This window comes from Gekko japonicus, unplaced genomic scaffold, assembly GCF_001447785.1.
Source record: "Gekko japonicus isolate JY-2015 unplaced genomic scaffold, Gekko_japonicus_V1.1 scaffold837, whole genome shotgun sequence".
NCBI classification, from domain to species: Eukaryota; Metazoa; Chordata; class Lepidosauria; order Squamata; family Gekkonidae; genus Gekko; species Gekko japonicus.
This window is the reverse complement of record NW_015164209.1, coordinates 150,477-163,631: the sequence shown is the minus strand read 5'-3', so window position 1 is coordinate 163,631 and position 13,155 is coordinate 150,477.

The window sequence follows — 13,155 nt, the reverse complement described above, 5'->3', positions numbered from 1 at the left end:
CCAGGCTAAACTATGAAAACCCCAAGCTTACTAAAGCAATACCATAAGCAGGCAGAAAGAAACCTATGCCAGTGGAGGGGAGGGGCTTCAGCGCATTGAGACAGTCGAAACCAGAAACTGCTCCTGGCTACGACTGATTCTTTGTTCTTTTTAGGGGGGGTTTCAGGGGATCCTGAACCCTACTGGACCTCCTGGAGGGAGGTCTGGAGCAAGGGACTTGATTTGGGCCCCTCGCTTGAGGCAACAAGCGGGTGGAAGCCCTGGATTGTCCCAGAAGCACAGAACGAAGAAGAGCAGGTTTGGCAGCCATAACCTGCACCAGATGTGAATGCCCCCAAGTAAGAGAGTTATTTTGAGCCTCATCCAGAACACCGATGAAGACATGCACCTGTGAGTACCTGTAATAGCAACAGCAACATTGAAGAGTATGATGATTCCTTTGAATAACCCCTTTTAAATCTCCAAAACAAAACAGAAAGGAGAGGTGGAATTCCCACAATGCGGCTGAGATGAGATAAAAGTCATTAAAAGAATAATGAGATAAACACTTACTGGGGCAAAAAGAGAACTATAAATTTTCTTCTTAAACTTTTTTTAAAAAGAAAGAAAGAAAGATATACAGAGTGAAACTAACCATCTTGCAACAACCCTTTGCGACATCATGCTTTACTGCTGAGAACAGAATAGAAATGCACTCTGTTTTGAAAGAGACTGCAGATAAATACTCGCAGAGACAGAATGAACTGAGACTCTTGTTATAGCATTGAAATGAACTATCAGCACTCTCAGAAAAACATGCCACCCTATGAGACAGACACTTAAGATGATCCAGACAATGTATAAGAGACACAGTTTTCCTGGAAACAATTCCAAAAGATTCTTGAGGATTCAATTCAACAAGCGATTACAAAAGCTTTTGAGAGACTTTATAATAAGGAGCAGACTATGCAGTTGTAAACTGTAACTGAGAAGGAAAACCCACAGAGACAACAGATCCCAGCCAAAAAGCAGGACTCCAAGCAAGATGATTCAGCCTATGGAATTTCCTTTCCAGCCAAAGAGAATATAAGAAGTTACACATGACAAATTAAGAGACCTATGGAAAATATGACAAACTCTTTAATTTTTGAAAGGGTAAAGGAGAAGATACAAGAGGATCTATTGTATGGGATGATCTTTTTACCTAAAGAGAAATCAAGAAGCTGCACAAGACAGGAATCCTTAACTACTCCAAGAAGTGAATACAGATGGGAAGAAGCAAAATTCTGTTTTTGTTTAAGCTCCATAAAGCTCACAGAGGTGGAGCTTATACATATACACATTTTTATAATTCTCTGCCTACTGTTTTCCTACCCCAGATAACCCCTTTCTCAGCTATCATACATATTTACACCTGAAAATTCAGTGGAAGCATATGAGAGAAAGAATCTTGAAAACCTCTTTTGGAGTGAGAAATTGCAGACTGTGAAAAGGTTAATTGCCTTCTCTCAAATTCTCAACTCAAATTTACAGTCTCCTAAAGCTACTGTTCTGTTGTGACATTGTAATGCATAATGGTGAGCAACATGTGGTTTGCCAGACCTAACCATTTGAACTTCAATTGATTTTAGTAGAGAGGATAACACATACTTAGGGCTGCAATTCTGATAAAGCTTATTGAGCTTAATGAAATTTACAAGTAAACTGGAAGAAGGCCACGTTGTAAGTCTTCTCCATTAAAGCCTGGACTTAAATGTATGTACTTTGGCCGTATCATGTCCCATGGTGTCCTACTCCATGCTTTTAAGAAGTATACCTGACCTTGTTACGCCTTCAATTTCCATGTAGCACTTTTATGTACTACCTGAATATTAAGACCATCATCAATTTTGCTTGGCAAAGCTAATGCAATGTTTTGAATATTTAAGGCAAAGGATCTAGCTGTTCCTTTTGTTTCCAATTAACCTTTAATCCATTAAAACCCTTTATAAGTTCTGAGGCTGTCATCTTAAATTTATATTCCATGGAAATCAATTGATTTGCTAGGTAGAAGGTGCAGATAATTGGAAACTGCATGAACTGAACTATTTGGTTTATCTGACAAGAGTAAGTTACAAATATCTGTTATGGGGAACCTTGGGAAAATGTTATTATCCTGGGGGGGGGGCAGTCTGGTCCTTTTCCTTTCTGTAGATCTTACAACCCTGACTGTTCCCTGGAAGGCCAGATAATGAAACTGAAGCTCAAATACTTTGGCCACCAAATGAGAAGGGAGCACTCACTGGAGAAGACCCTGATGCTGGGAAAGATTGAAGGTCAAAGAAGACGGCAAAGGATGAGATGGTTAGACAATGTCATCGATGCAACGAACATGAAATTGAGTCAACTTCAGAGGACGGCAGAAGACAGGAGGGCCTGGCGGGAGCTGGTCCATGGGGTCGCGAAGAGTCGGACTCGACTGTGCGACTGAACAAAAACAAAGATCTTACATTTCAACAGCTATTATACTATTTTGAGCCCTACTCTATTTGCTGCTAAGATAATGATCACAAAAAAGCAGAGCCAGCCAAAAAGCAAACCAATGCCTTAAGAAGGTTGCATCCAGAGAAACAATGGGGGTGGGAGGTGTTAACAGATATTGCTCAAAGTTGTCTCAATTAGACCAGCATCAAATAATAATTATTGGTATCCCCCAAGGTCCATTCAGAAATATTTCACAAACATTCATAAATCAAATGATTAACTATATTTCTACTGTTTTCTGCTGAGTTGGTACTGAAAAGTAGCAAAATATTCAGACAAGAATTTCTTATTTTGGCAATATTAAGAGCCATAAAACAGCTTATAACTCATAGCCTATTTTGGTTAAAAGGGACAATCTTAGTTTCTAAAACCTGGATTACATGCATGAATAAAGGGGCTTAATGCTAAGTATGTAACATACAATATTGTATAGCACTGGAAGCATATGTCTTAACAACATATATTTTTTCACATTATACTATTCTTCTGTTTTTCTACTGTACCACAGAATGAAGGCACAAGACACTAATGCATGTGTCATGGACCAGCCAGGGATCTGGTTCAGTATCACCTCCACCCTCCAGTTCTAATCTAGCAGACAAAGGCCACCCACCCACCCCCAGTTCTCCAGGTTCACCAACACCCTTGGAATGCCACAGAAGAGGGCTGAGAACAGATTTATAGGCTAGGCTGCACAGTACATGCCTAGCTGCTCAGTGCCAGCTGTCTGCTGATAGTGAAAATAAATCTTTGCAGGATTGTTCCTAAGAAGCTGGCTGTATGCATGACATCTTGGTGTGTGGCTATAAAGTTTCCCAAGAAAAGCTTTTGGGGTGTGGGTGCAATGTGTTCATCTGATGCTGAACCTGCCTACATTGCCTAGATTGATTCCTAGAAACCTGACCTTTAACACTGGACTTCTAAAACCTCCTCTGGCCATGTTATTCTTGGAAATTGGAAAGACACTGCAACCTGACACCAGAAGCTGGCAAGTCAGCCAGAACCAAGAAAGGTAAATAGGGATTTTATTGATGCTGCAGAACTATCAAAACACTTCATTCCCTTTAGTGTGAGTTATGACTTTTGGGTAGCTTCTGCAGGATGCCAGCATTTGGGCAACCCTGCTACATTTCCCAATTCATCCAATATCAGTGCTGACCTTCTCAACCCTTTCATATATGGGCATAGAGTTAAAGGCCTTTTAAGTATATCTCCTTTTAATGCCAACTGCATCTTGGGTATCAAAAAGCAAAAGAAATAATTAAACAGCAGCTCTGGGATCATGCCGTACAATTAGATAGGGCACAGATACAGAAATACCCAATTATTCTGCACTTTGCCAAATGCTTTCAACCAGCAGATTATCTAGATCCCTTGAGAATCTTTACCCTGCCATGCTTTACTGCCCTACCTTCAGCCCTCCTGGAAGGCAGATATCATAAGTGCTCTCCTCCCTCAATGGCTCTATCCATGCCATACAGGGAAAGTAGAGAACAGACTGCAAGCTGAAAACTTTGAATAATAGCTGCTACCGTCATGTGAATATCAATGACCACTAGCACTTTATTATGATTTTAATTTGTTTTAATTGTAATTTATGTTCTAAATGTAATTATCTGCTTTTATGTAAGCCGCCCTAAGCTGGCTTCGGCTGGGAGGGCGGGGTAGAAATTTGAAAAATAAATAAATATTAAACATGTTTTGCTGCTCTGTTCATTCTATAATGACATCTGATCTTCGTATATCAATCTAATTCTGAACAACTTTATGTCTCTCTCCTTCTGGAAGACTGTTCCCAGGGTATAACTAATAAAGTTATCAAATTTTGCCTTGGGGCATGTGGGATACACAGGTGGCTGATTGAGTCCCAGTAACTTTAACTTTCTGTCAGAGGAGGGCATCATCATCTTCTCTGTCCCCCATCAATATGTGGTCATTGTTTTGTTCTTGTTGCACTGCACATGTACTCCTTTTTTTAAACCTATTACTGCTGAGTCTCTGAATCTGATTTTGTATCGAAATAAAATTTTGAACAAAAATAATATCTTTGCCATGCCAAAGCTTCCAGAAATTTCTGATTCAGTTCTGCTCTGAGAAATTGCTTTAATGGTTGGTCAATTGTTTCATCTACCTCATCAATCAAAACCTCAATACTATATAATATTTGAGGAATTACCTTATCATTAAATGCTTTGATTGCACCAGGTATAAAATTCCCATCCTGGGTATGTAAAAAGCAAATTATAGCATTACTGGATTCACTTTATGTTTAATGCATTTCATATGTAATTTTCAATTTAGACTTACATGAAATATAATACCCAGATAATTAAATTGTCTAACTAATCCCCCCCCATTAATTTGTCATTTATATTCAGGAATATAGTTAAAACTATAATCAAGAAGAAATTATGGGATACCTCCCTTCAATTGGACAGAGCTAAAGTACATCTTGTCCTGGCAGTTGGAAATTGCAATCAAAACTTCGCTCCACCCCACTTATCCCACTTACCCTAAACATTGCAGAGCCTTTACCCTTGCCTGATTGAATGTCCTTCCATCTGCCCTTCCTGAAGGGAGATCGCTTGAATTCCATATGAGAAGTGTCTCTGCCCATGCCTCTCAAATATGGTAGAAACAATTGAGCATGTTTTATTATATTGTTGATTTTATCAGAATATCTGAAATATTTATATTACTCCAATTTTATCCAATTTCCAAGGGAGAACCAATCAGTTTTATATTGCTCTCCTCCTTGGAAATTGTTGTAATGAAACAACTCTTAAAGTAGCCAGATTTTGTGCTAAGGCATGTCTAATTAGACAGAAGTGTTTTAATCCAGTATTTATTTTATGTTTAGTGTATTAGTGCATCTAGTGTATTGGTGCATCTAGTGTAAGAGAGAGAATCAATATAAATGTTTGGTGATTTCTTTGATTTGAATTCAGATCTTGGATCAAAATAAACTTGAATTGACTTGACTATTCAGGAATATTTCTTATGTTAGAAAAGACCATGATATTAGATTTCTGGGCATTTATTGATAATCCCTCATTTAGGCAACATTCAGAGAAGGCCTTAAGTAATTTATGGAAGCCTAATGGGGAGTAAGAAAGGAGCAAGGTATCATCTGCATACAGCATTAACAGTATTTTTGGATCGACCAAAGTAGGGAATGTGACAAGTGAGGAGTTAAAAAGATTGCTAGATATGTTATATATAGATTGAACAGAAGAGGAGCCAATAAACAACATTACCTAACACCCTTATTTAAGGGGGATTTCTTGTGTTAGCTGTCCTAAAATTCCCATTTGAACTTGGCTGAAGAATTAAAATATAATCATTAGATTAGCCATTATAGCCTTTTGTCTATTGAGATTTTTTTAAAATTTATTACAAAGTTGCTCTCTTGTAATTAAATTGAAAGATTGTTTTAAATCCATAAAAGCTACAAAGAGAATACCCTGTTTTACCATAGTGTATTTTTCCATCAGCAAACATAAAACGAAAGTATGAACTTCTGGAGATAGGCCATTATGAAAGCCAGCTTGTTCAGTTCATTGAATGTTGGACCCAAGATGTTAATCTATTATACAGGAATGAAGCATAGAGTTTCCCTACTATGATTCTATGGATAATAGGCATCAAAAAGACACTCTAGTATAATCAGATTTTGCACAACTGAAGATTCATCCCTCATTTGTTTAACCATATTTAGGAATAGATCTGAAAACATGGTATCCTTCACCTACCTTTCGACATCTACTGTCCAAGGTTTCACTGTTTGTTGTTCAGTCACACAGTCAAGTCCGATTCATCCCTCATTTGTTTAACCATATTTAGGAATAGATCTGAAAACATGGTATCCTTCACCTACCTTTCTACATCTACTGTCCAAGGTTTCACTGTTTGTTGTTCAGTCGCACAGTCAAGTCCGACTCTTCGTGACCCCATGGACCATATCATGCCAGGCCCTCCTGTCTTCTGTCGTGCTTCGGAGTTTGCTTAATTTCATGTTTATTGCCTCAATAACACTGTCTAACCATCTCATCCTTTGCCGTCTCCTTCTTCTTTGACCTTCAATCTTTCCCAGCATCAGGGTCTTCTCCAGTGAGTGCTCCCTTCTCATTTGGTGGCCAAAGTATTTGAGCTTCAGCTTCAGTATCTAGCCTTCCAGGGAATAGTCAGGGTTGAATTCTTTTAGGATTGACTGATTTGATCTCCTTGCAGTCCAGGGTACTCTCAGGAGTCTTTTCCAGCACCATAATTCAAAAGAATCTATTCTTCGGCACTCGGCCTTCCTTATAGTCCAACTCTCGCAGCCATACATGACTACTGGGAACACCATTGCTTTGACCATACGGACTTTTGTTGGCAGGGTGATGTCTCTACTTTTTATTATGCTGTCTAGGTTTCCCATCACTTTCCTCCCAAGGAGCAGGTGTGTTTTAATTTCATGGCTGCAGTCACCGTCTGCAGTGATCTTGGATCCCAGGAATATGAAGTCTGTCACTGCTTCCATGGCTTCTCCTTCTATTTGCCAAGGAGTGATGGGTCCGGATGCCATGATCTTAGTTTTTTTGATGTGGAGTTTCAAGCCAACTTTTGTGCTCTCCTCTTTTACCCTGAGCAAGAGGCTCTTTAGGTCCCCTTCACTTTCTGCCATTAGAGTGGTATCGTCTGCATATCTGAGGTTGTTGATGTTTTTCCCAGCAATCTTAATTCTGGCTTCTGAATCATCCAGGCTGGCATTTTGCATGATGTACTCTGCATATAAATTAAATAAGCAAGGTGACAATATACATCCTTGTTGTACTCCTTTTCCTATGCTAAACCAATCAGTTGTTCCATATCCTGTTCTAACTGTCACTTCTTGAGCCTTATACAGGTTTCTCAAGAGACATGTGAGGTGGTCTGGTACTCCCATCTCTGTTACTTCAACTTAACTCTGTATCAAAGGATAATTAGATGAGTTAGGAAGAACACACAAATCTAAGAATTGAATTTCCAACAGTAAGGGAAGATGATCACTCCCCATAAGCTCACCCACAGAGAAGGCTGACACTAGTTGTTATGCGTTATCATTAGTCAACATATAATCAATTATACTGTGCCCTTCCTTGAATTGATATATGTAAAGTCTCCATATTATCAATGCCAGGCTGGCCATTTATGATCATTACTCTATTTCTCAACCCTCATTTTAGCAATCTCTACCCTGCAGCATTTGTTGTCTTATATTTTGTACATCTTTCCATAACCATATTGTTTATCCAATCAATTCCATCCCCCCTTCCATATATCCCAGATCTACTTGTGTAATATTACCCAATCTTCCATTAAAATCACCAACAATGATTAAATTGGCCTTAGAGAATTCATTACATATATTTCTGATATAATTTTCCACTGCCATTCATTTTTATTTAAATGAATTACACTTAGGGATGGGGAAATATAAATTATGACTATTATAAAATTATTCCTTTCAGTCTAAATTTTCATTGTCATAGCCAAAGATGAACAGTATCCTCAGTAGCCCATGTTTCTTGTAAGAGTATAATATTGATTTGAGTTAGATATTCTTTAACCTCTATGGAATTGTACATATTAACCCACCCTGCAATATTCCATGAGCACAGTTTAAGTGTGGATTTAGGTTGATTTTTAAGTAATACATTATTAGCTGCATCTAAGGAAACAATATTGTGATCAAGGAAAACACTAAGATTGGAGATTATTCTAGGTTTTCCCATGGTTGAATTTGGATCACCAGCTTTCTCAATACCAGAGCTATGATTTGCCTTTGAACTAATTATTTGGTCTGTATGTACAAACAGTGTGGTGTTGCTTTTTAGAATTTCTATTCATATTAATATTATTACCTTGCCTAATTCCTGCAAGGATCTGCTGCAATTTTCCTAATATTTGTTCGATTAGTTTCAGTTCCTCCACCAGAAGATTGCTAAAGATATTTAGCAGGCTTTGTTGCTGAAGATCAACTTTTCCAACTTCCTTCTCTATAGCCATCTTGATGTTTTTCAAAGAGGTTATTTTATTCATCTTCTGCGGGGAGAACTGTTTTAAATTTTAATTATGACCTGTTTTCTGGTCTAAAGGGATTCCTAGATCAATTAATGGGGGGTCTACTGTCTTTTCTGCCATTAAGGATGGTTGTTTTAGCTATGATGTAATCAAGGGCTTTCTTATTGGATTATTAAAAGCTTTTGTGAAGCAAATTCCAAAATTTCTATAATGCCCTAAATTGGAAAACTTCATAGAGGGGATTTTAGGTGAAAAAAGGTCAGAGTATACTGTTCTTCATAAATAGGGTTCTGATTTTTTTCTACACATTTCAGATCTATATAGGGGACAGGCATACCCAAGAAATAACACAGATGACACAGTTTGATGTAGTTGTTAAGTGTGTGGACTCTAATCTGGGAGAACCGGTATTGATTCCCCACTCCTCCACTTGCAGCTGCTGGATGACCTTGGGCAAACCATAGTTCTGTCAGAGCTGTTCTCTCAAGGACAGCTCTGGAAAGAGCTCTCTCAGCCCCACCTACCTCATAGGGTGTCTGTTGTGGGGAGGGGAAGTGAAAGGAGTTTGTAAGCCGTTCTGAGACTCTGAGTGAAGGATGGCGTATAAATCCAGTCTCTTCTCTTCTTCTTTTTCTACTTCTTTCCCCCCACCAATTTATTCATCTGCCCTGAGAGGGAAAGATTGTAATCACCACTTGGAATGTATTTAATTGTAATCTATCCTTTGCGTTGAGACATAGAGAAAATGTTACCGGGGACATAGAGAAGGTGTTACCCAGTGAAGGCTTTCTCTCTGCAGGATGTTTTTCTTTAATCGCCTCAGAGTAAGGGTACTTCTCCACATTTTGAGCTGGACCATCCTCCTTCTTTATGGGAGAAAAAATAATCAATTATAAACTTCAATTTTTCATATATTAGTTTTAAAGTATTGGCTATAAGGATAGTCTGAGAGGCTAATAAATCAAGTTAATTGGTTTTCCTTTTGATTTAGGTTTTGGTACCTTAATAGAGAAGGTCCATCTTCTGGATCCTGATTTAAACTAAGTTGATACTAGCAGAGTGGAGGAGTCCAAGATGGTGCCATATTATCTGTATGTGCTGCAGTCTCTTTGTAAATTAATATATCCTTTCCCCCAGAAGTTCTTTGCTACTTTTTCCTTGGAAGTTGAACTTCTGATATTAAGTGGTGGCTTTCTGTGGATTTGGTGTTTTAGTGCCCAGGTGCTTCAGTGTTCCCGTTCCCTAGTGTTAAACAGAGCAGCTTGTAAGTGTTGTTCCTCTTCAATTACTATGGGTCAACCAAAAATGCAACCATATAAATTTGGGCTTGCCACCCTTTTCAAGGTCTGCTAAGAAACTCAAAATAGATGAACTCTATCCTCTCAAGGAGACCTTAGGAGACTTTACTACAATTCTTACAGATAACAGAGATGCAATACTTGATACAGAAGAACTCCCCTTTTTGGCTGATAGCTTACTTCCCCTGGGAAAAGATATGTTACCTGACCAAGAAGCCTCTAACAGAAGAACTAGAGAAAGTGTTAAATGAATATGCAATTCAAGATCAGCGATTCTCTATTTTTGACTTTGTGGCAAAACAATGCTTACTAACTGCTTAAACAGTAATTGGGATATATGAACAACTCTCCTATGTGAACAACAGCCTTTGAATCTGTCATTCAAAAATATTTGGGAGGGAAAGCTCAAGCAGCTGGGCTTTCAGAGTCTTATCACAAAGAATTAATTACTGAAGAGACAGCTGATGCTGTTATGCTGCAGAAACAGTTGACCTTGAATTACAGTTAATCTGCAATGGGTAATAATGATGAGTTCGTTACTCGAACTAACAAAGGGACTTCACAGCTAAATCAGGTCACACTCCATATTAGTGTGAATAATAATAACAACTGGCAACTCTGGCACTCCCATAGAAGCATAATTAGATCCCTCAGCCAACTTTTATTAATCAAACCTCAATATCTTGACTATTAACTGGCTCCCTACCATTTCAGCAGCCAAAGAAATTCTCCTAATTTTCAAACAACCTACCTCAGCACTCATGTTGTCGAAAATGAAATCTCTACTGGTAAGGCACTAAGTTACTCCGAGTATTTCAGGATATGATTGTTTCTCCACTTATTCCCAAGACAAAGAGTCCATCTACATGTTTCTCCACTTATTCCCAAGACAAAGAGGCCATCTACATTACAGGCAAGTGAAATGGTCGATAGGAAGAAAAATAAGGAATCACTTCCTGTTAGTAAACCTTTAGGATCTCTAAAAGACACTTCAATTGTGGCTAAAAATATCTATTCATATCACCAGTCTAGAACGTTGAGGAAAGGGGATCAAGCCAAAATCATCCATAGCCAGACTGAACTTAGGAATTCACTAACTACCCTAAGTTCCTGTGAGAAGCAACCTAAGTTACATCTTTCTATGGCTCAGGAAAACAACCAGAATATTATATCAGCTCAATGACTGACACAGCCTCCAATAACCTCCGCTCAGAACTCTGAACCCTCTTTGCTCGACCTATCTATAAATTGTCATAAAGAGCTGATTCATCCATCTTCAGGAGAGGATATAAATCTCCCTGCTTTGAAGAGCTCTTTAGAAAAGCCAATAAAACAAATGAGGTTGTGCCCTTAAAAATACTTTCATGGAATATTGCTGGCTGGAAAGGAAAATTAGGTAATAGTGATTTTCTAATTGTTGGTATAGTTTTGATATCATTTTATTACACAAAACATGGTTTGAAGCAGACATTTTTGTAAAGGGTTATTCTATTATTTCTGAATCCACAGTGGCAACTAGCCCTTAAGATCGCCATAGGGGAAGTTTATGTTTGTATCCATTTAACTTCACTTCATTTATTATATATGACCCTTCCAGCATGCTGTGATGGACAGCAAGCAATTGCAGGCTTTTAGGCAATGCTGCTGGAAAAGGGTGAGCTAGCTGAAAAATTATTGACAGCTCACAAAGCTCATTCTGATTGGGTGAAGGCAACTTACTGTGGAATGGAACATGGAGCTGTTTTTAAAAATTCAAGTGGGAAGGAGTTAGTTAGCCAGCTGGAGTGGAACAGTGAGGAGCTGGAGCAAGGGGGCAGAGCTGTCAGAAAAAACACTTAGTGAGAAGGTGAAGAAAAGTGTCTGATAAGCCCCGTCTGTAGCAGAGTGGGTGTGTTGTGGCCTCTGCAAATAACAGTCTTGGGGGGAAGAAACTGGCAAAGTTTCAGAACCTCTCCTATTCAAGGAGTGGAAGGAATCTCCTTGTGTGAAAATCAAAAAACCAAAACACTACTTGAGTAGGAAGTTAGTCACTCTCAGTATGGAAGCTTATTAACCAGTTTACAGAGACTGTACCTCTGGGAGATAGGGAGTTGACAAAAGGTTTGAGGAGACACGGAGGTCCTTCGAGCAAGTCAAAAGAGGTTATTGCTCTTAAGGAGAAGAGAATAGCAATCTGGCCAGAGGAAGAGGGGGCAGATAGGAAAACCCCTGGTCTATAAGCATAGGGTTCAAGCATAATAAACTCTCAAGTCTGTGTGACCACCCACTAACAAGTTCAAAAGTATCTATTCTAGTAATATCTGTAACCCTGTTAAAGCAGTGGAACATCTGTAACAACAACAAACCAAAGTAAACCATGAATATCTCTAGTGTTGCATAAAAGAGAAGAAGAGAAGAAGAGATTGGATTTATACCCCACCCTTCACTACTCAAAGGAGTCTCAGAGCAGCTTACAAACTCCTTTCCCTTCCCCTCCCCACAACAGACACCCTGTGAGGTTGGTGGGGCTGAGATAACTCTTTTGAGAACTGCTCCTGAGAGAACGGCTCTGAGAGCTTGTGAATGACCCAAGGTCACACCAGCAGCTGCATGCAGAGGAGTGGGGAATCAAACCCAGTTCTCCCAGATTAGAGTTCATGCTCCTAACCACTACACTGAACAAAAGCAATTTTTGTATATATATTTTAAACCTCTCTCTACCAATCCTATCCAAAACTCACTTGTAAATATAATTTCCATCCCATGCCTGTTTGTTCAATTAAATTTAACTTCTATTTCAACTTTTAGTATGCCCAAGTGCCTATTTCTGAAGGAAAATTCCTAGAAGAACAAACTCTCCTCAAGCACAGTTCCTTATTTGAGGTAGGATCTGACAAAGTATCCAACAGTAATAAGGTGGGACAATGGCATTGTAATACAAATTATTCACCGCATGAGAAGAGTGACACACCATGTAAAGGCTACCCCGTTAACATAAGGGGAACTGAAATTCATAGTGGAAGAGGAGGGAAAATCTGAGGTAATACAAGGGTGATTGTCTGATGAGAGTGCCTGTTTGGTTCACATGCCCTTCCCTGGCACAAGGAATTCTTATTAAATCCCTCAGTATCAAGTTGTTGCTTATCTATATATCTAATTCCCAACATGCCCCCTCCATGCGGATATCTAAATCAGCACATCGGGGGCACTTGGGGGGCAAGGAGGTTTTCCTGCACATTTGGGGCAATCCCCATATGTGCAGAAAAATCTGAAAACTTGGAAAAAATATGAGGGGGATATTTAAATCCCCCCCAAAAAAGTAAAAGAATGC